Consider the following 6749-nt stretch of genomic DNA (forward strand, 5'->3'; position numbering starts at 1 on the left):
GAAGTCACAACAGATCCCACAGAAATCCAGAGGATCATTAATACATACTATGAGAACCTGTACTCTAATAAAATGGAAAACACAGAAGAAATGGACAGATTTATAGATACTTATGAATTACCAAAGTTGAACGAAGAAGATAAAAACATTTTAAAACCCCAATTACAATCAGTGAAATTGAAAATGTAATTAAAGACTTACCAACAAAGAAAAGCCCAGGTCCTGATGGATTCACGGCTGAATTTTACAAGACATCTAGAGAAGATCTATTGCCATTACTCTTCAGACTTTTCAATGAAATTGAAAGAGAAGCAATATTTCCAAATTCATTCCTGGAAGCAAATATCACTTTGATTCCCAAACCTGGGAAAGATGTAACAAAAAAAGAGAACTACAGGCCAATCTCCTTAATGAATATAGATGCAAAAATCCTCAATAAGATACTAGCAAACAGAATACAGAGGATCATCAAGAAGATCATTCATCCTGACCAAGTCAGATTTATTCCAGGGATGCAAGGATGGTTCAACATATATAAATCAATTAATGTAATACACTATATTAACAAAGTCAAGGACAAGAACCACATGATCCTCTCAATAGATGCAGAAAAAGTATTTGGCAAAATTCAACACCCATTCATGATAAAAACTCTGCAAAAAATTGGAATAGATGGTCTATGTCTCAATTTAATAAAGTCTATCTATGAAAAACCAACAGCCAACATCATATTAAATGGCCCAAAACTAAAAACCTTCAAGTTAAAATCAGCAACAAGACAAGGATGCCCACTATCACCACTCCTCTTCGATATAGTTCTGGAAACAATAGCCACAGCAATTAGACAAGAGAAAGAAATTAAAGCAATAAAGATAGGAAAGGAAGAAGTTAAACTGTCATTATTTGCTGATGATATGATACTCTACATTGAAGACCCAAAAAACTCCACCAAAAGACTTCTCAACTTAATTGACACTTTTGGCAGAGTAGCTGGATACAAGGTCAACACCCAAAAATCAATAGCCTTCTTGTACACAAATAACAGACTCACTGAGAAAGAAATTAGGGAAACAATTCCTTTCACTATAGCAACCAAAAAAATGAAGTATCTGGGAATTAATCTAACAAAAGAAGCAGAAGACCTCTACACTGAAAACTCTAGCACTCCGAAAAAAGAGATCAAGGAGGATTTAAAAAAATGGAAAGATGTCCCCTGCTCCTGGGTAGGAAGAATCAACATAGTGAAAATGGCCATACTACCAAAACTGCTACACAGATTCAATGCAATACTAATTGAAATCCCAGCACTATACTTCACAGAACTAGAAAGAAGAATTCAAAAATTCATTTGGAACCATAAGAGACCTAGAATAGCAAAAGCCATACTAGGCAACAGACACATGGCAGCGGGTATAACAATTCCCAATTTGAAACTATACTACAAGGCCACTGTGATAAAAACAGCATGGTACCGGCAAAGAAGGACACCTGAGGATCAGTGGAACAGATTGGAAGACACAAAAACAACTCCAGATGCACTCAGCTGCCCCATCTTTGACAAAGGAGATGACAGTTCCCACTGGAGGAAAGATAGCCTCTTTAATAAATGTTGGACAAACTGGATCTCAACCTGCAAAAGATTAAAATTAGAGACTTATCTGTCGCCATGCACCAATTAAAATCCAAGTGGATTAAAGATCTAAACATAAAAACAAAAACACTAAATTTGCTGGAAGATAAGTTAGGCAGAACTCTGGAAGACATTGGCATAGGAAAAGACTTTATGAACAAATCCTCAGTAGCACGGGAACTAGCAGAAAGAATCAACAACTGGGATCTCATCTTACTAAAAAGCTTCTATACTTCAAAAGAAACCATCAATAGAACTAAGAGACAACCTACAATGTGGGAAAAATGTTTTACCAGCTGCTTCTTGACAAAGGACTATTATGTAAAATATACAAGGAACTCAAAACAACCAGCCCCCTCAAATATAAAGACCCAACTCTAAAGTGGGCATCTGAAATGAACAGACATTTCTCAGACAAAGAAATAAAAGCAGCAAGTAAATATATGAAAAAAATGCTCCACATCACTGATCATTCTAGAGATGCAGATGAAAACAACAGTGAGATTCCACCTCACTCCACAAAGAATGGCTGCTATCAAGAAATCAACCAATAACAAATGTTGGCGGGGTTGTGGGGAGGAAGGAACCCTTCTCCATTGTTGGTGGGAGTGCAGACTGGTGCAACCACTGTGGAAGTCAATATGGAGATACCTCAAAGAACTAGGATTAGAGGTTCCATTTGACCCAGCCATCCCTCTGTTGGGTATCTTTCCAAAAGAAGTGAAAGAATCATACCACAGTGATATATGCACACCCATGTTTATAGCAGCACAGTTTGTAATAGCTAAAACTTGGAAACAGCCCATTTGCCCATCAATTGGAAACTGGATAAAGAAGATGTGGTTTTTCTATAAAATGGAATACTACTCAGCCATAAAGAATGCGAAAGTACATTCATTCATAGTTAAATGGGTACATTTTGAGGATATACTTCTAAGTGAAATAAATAAGGCACACATATGCAAATACCGAATAGTATCTCTGGTGTGAAAATCTAAAATAGTACTCAAGATCCTAATGGGACACTTAGCAAATAGGAAGAAAAGGACCAAAGCTGTAGGGACAGTGAGAAGGATAGGGAAGGGGGAATAAGGGAAAAGGAAAAAAATATGAGAAAATGTAAAAATGGAATCAAAGTGTTTGAAGGGAGGAGGGGAGGGGAGGGTGAAGGGAGGGTGGGCACAAGGGGAAAAAATGAGAACCAAGACCTGGCATGTAATGGTACAAGATCCGAGTAATGAATATAACTGTACTGTCTATCTAGAATATGCCAATAAATTAAATTAAAAAGATATTTTTACATCAAAACTATTTCAAGTCCCTTTAAAAAGTGAAACAGGGAAGCTTAGATCCTTTTGTTCTTGCAATTTCTGTTCATCTGTTATTTATTGCAAGCAATGTCTTCACATTGAAATGTGGATAATTAAACTTAAAATTCAACTTTATTTAATCAAATTTAATTTAAAAATTTGGCACTTGTTAACTTATTCTACATTTTATTTTAACATTTTAGAATAGAAACAGTTTTAAAATATTTCAACAGTTTGTGATAGTATGCATTTTAAATAAAAATGTATGCATGTTTACATACATTTGTATTTGCTAATTTCCCTCCTATTTATTTTTTCTTCTCCATCTTAGTTTTATACTGTGTATATTATTGTTTTAGTCACTTTCTAATCGCAGGTTCCCAATATCTGACCCTCACTGTTTAAAGGAGATGTTTACATTGGCTCATGGTTCGTAGGGGTTCAGTCCATAGTCAGCTGGCTCTAAGGCAGAATGGGATGGCCTAGCGGCGGGGTAGAAGGTAGGCTGCTCGTGGCATGGCAGCAGGGAAGCAGAGAGAAGTGGAGTAGAAGGAGGAGCCAAGAAGAGAAATATGTCTTCATCAGTCATGCCCACAGTGACCCACTTCTTCCATCCAGGTGCTGCTTCCTAACAGCCAGTCAGTTACATTGTGCCTGTAATCAAATCACCTTTCAAAGGTATGGCCTATGATTCCATAAAGATTTAAGGGGACACCTAGATATAAACCATATATGGCCATTAACTTTGTAGTCAAATGTAATGTTTTCATAATAGTGAGACGGTATCCAAAGAATTAAAAGAATGGCCTTTGTTTAGAAATCCTGCACTTTGATCTAGATGTGAGACAGAGAAGATTTTTGTTTTTGCCTCTGGGAAGTGGGTGAATATGTTTGTGGCTCTATGGAATTTATCTGAAAATGTTAGTTGGAACTTTTTTGCTGACATAAGTATGGAAGGACATGTTAGGAAGCCAAAGAGAGAACTGTGTGGAATCCAGCAGCTCACCAGTGCTCCATGTCCTACCATAGAAGCCAGAGAGAAATGACAGATGGTTTCTCTTTCTTCCCCTTGGAGGCCTGAGTGGGAGCCTTGGTCCAAGGAGAGAATTTCAAAAGTAAAATTAATAAGATTAAATATTTAGCTGTTTATGGTGATGCACACCTGTAATCCCAGCGCTCAGGAGGCTGAGGCAAGAGGGTCATCACAAGTTTGAGGCTACCCTGGGCTACATAGTAAGTTCAAGGCCAGCCTCAGCTACATAGTGAGACTCTGTCTCAAAAAATATTTTAAAAATGCAATATGTTTATTTATATCTAGAAATTATATTCTCTTCTTGGGCATCCAACATTTTAGTCTTGACACACTAAAAGAATAACTTCCCCAATTGAAAATAGAGACGTCAAATATTCTGAACATAGTGCAATAAAAGTAGAGAGGAATAACAGACGCATAAAAGGAAATTTTAGAAATAAATACAAATATTTTCCCAAAAATGCTAAGTCAAAGGAAAAATGAAAATATAATATCTACCCAGAAATTATATTACAGGTGGCATGCACCTGTAGTCCCAGCTGCTTTAGAGGCTGAGGCAGAAGGTGAGGCCCAGAATTTAAGAGTTTGAGACTAGCCTGGGCAACACAGGAAGACACCCCCACCTCTTAAAAAAAAGGTACAATGTAGACATTAATGAAAAGAGAATTGTTTTAGAAAAGTATCAAGCTCAAAATCAAATTTGAGCAAAATACTGACTCAAATATTTTCATCATTAAATAGGAAAGAATAAAAACAAATGAAATGAATATTCAACACAAGAATTTACCAAAATGACAAAACACACGTAGAAGGAAAAATAACATTAAAGCCAAAATTAGCGAATTCAAAAAGAAAAACCAGCTGGGCATGGGGGCACATGCCTGTAATCCCAGAACTCTGGGAGGCTGAGGCAAGATAATAGAAAGGTTCAAGCCCAACCTGAACAATTTAGCAAGACTGTCTCAAAATAAAAAAATAAGATGAGGATATAGCTCAGGGCAGAGGCCTTGAGTTCAATGACCAGTCCCCCCCGCCTGAGAGAGAGAGAGAGAGAGAGAGAGAGAAAGACAGAAAGACAGAAAGGAAGAGAGAAAAGAAGGAAGAGAATAACTGTATAGTTGATACAATCTGAGTTTTGGGGGGAAAGGGTAAAATAGACATTTTTTTTGTTTTACTTTTTTGATACCAGAGATCTAACTCAGGACCTTGTGCTTTCGAGGCAAATATGGTGCCACTAAACTAAAGCCCTGGCCCCCAAATAGACAAATTTTACGAAATTTTCACCAAAAATTTTCAGAAAAAGAAAAATAACACAATAAGTGGCATTTCAAATGAAAAAGAAAAAGAGCAAGGGAAAAACAGATACCTCTCTATTAATATGTCTGAAAATTTCAAAGAGATCTCTGAGAATAGAAAACTACCAAATAATTATGGAAGAAAATTGAACTATTTATAAAAAAATTATCTCTGAAGTAGTTTCTGAGGCTATACAAGTGGGGTCAAACCTTCAAGAATAGGTAATTCTTTTTGTTGTTGTTGTTTTGTGTACCGGGGAGAGACCTATGGTCTATTGCACTTGCAAGGCAGGCAGCAGAACCACTGGGCTAAAACCCCACCCCCAAAACAGGTAATTCTTACATGTAGATAAACCCTTCTAGAGTAGAAAAAAATCAAGAGCTGTGAAATAAAACCCAACATTGTTTAGCAATCATTTATGATGACCAAGTACAAATTATTCTAGTATTTTTAAGAAGTTTTATACAAAGAATTGAGTGTTTGGTAAATGTAGAAAATGCAACTAATATTATCAAGTTAGTTTCTGATGTTTTAGAAAAAAAAGACAAGTCTTCATTCAATGTGCGAAGCATATTCACCTCATTTCAGCAGCAAACCCATGTTTAGTAGTGAATTATATTCCCATTACCACTAGATCTAAGGTTGTTCTGGATATTCTGCCCAATGCAAATAAAATATGAAATAAAAATATGAAAAATGTTACTGGAAAAGGAGAAAATTCTTATGATCTCTAACAGGCTATAGTAATTTGTCTAGATATGATACGAACAAAAACCAGTAGTAGTTTGCATGCCAGAAATTATCAGCTAAAAGGTATAATTGATAACATAGATTTCATTCCAAATAAAATAACAACAATCTAGAAACAAATTCCAACAAGAAATGTTACAAGAAATACTTTTCAATAACTTGTGATTACCATCTACCACCACCCAAGATACTATTTTGTGTGTGTGTGTGTGTGTGTGTGTGTGTGTGTGTGTGTAAAGGATTATTTAACATCTGCCCTCCTAGCAAATTTTAAGTAAACAATGCAATATCATTAGCTGTAGCAACCACACTGTACATTAATACTAATGTATTGTACATTGATATATTAGTAGGCCTAGGACTGCTCATGTTGTACTAAGTTTGTTCATCTTAGACCAACATCCCCCATTTTCTAACCCCACTTCGTCAGCCCCTAGAAACCACTGTTCTATGCTATTTTTTTTCCAGTTTTGGGAAGTGAACTCAGGCAGTCACCGCGCCACTTAGCTATATTTCTATACTTTTGAGTCTGACAGTTTTAGATTTATACCTGTACGGTATTTATTTTTCTGCATCTGGCTTATTTTGTTTATAATACTGTCCTCCACGTTCATCTATGTTTTGCAAATGGCGGAGTTTTCTTCTTCTTCTTTTTTTTGGTGGGGGGCTGGAGATTGAACTCAGGACCTTGCGCTTTCGAGACAGGCGGTGACCACCACCAGCCCTCTAT

Source organism: Fukomys damarensis, unplaced genomic scaffold (genome assembly GCF_012274545.1).
Source record: "Fukomys damarensis isolate Sample0158 unplaced genomic scaffold, DMR_v1.0_HiC HiC_scaffold_28, whole genome shotgun sequence".
Taxonomy (NCBI): domain Eukaryota; kingdom Metazoa; phylum Chordata; class Mammalia; order Rodentia; family Bathyergidae; genus Fukomys; species Fukomys damarensis.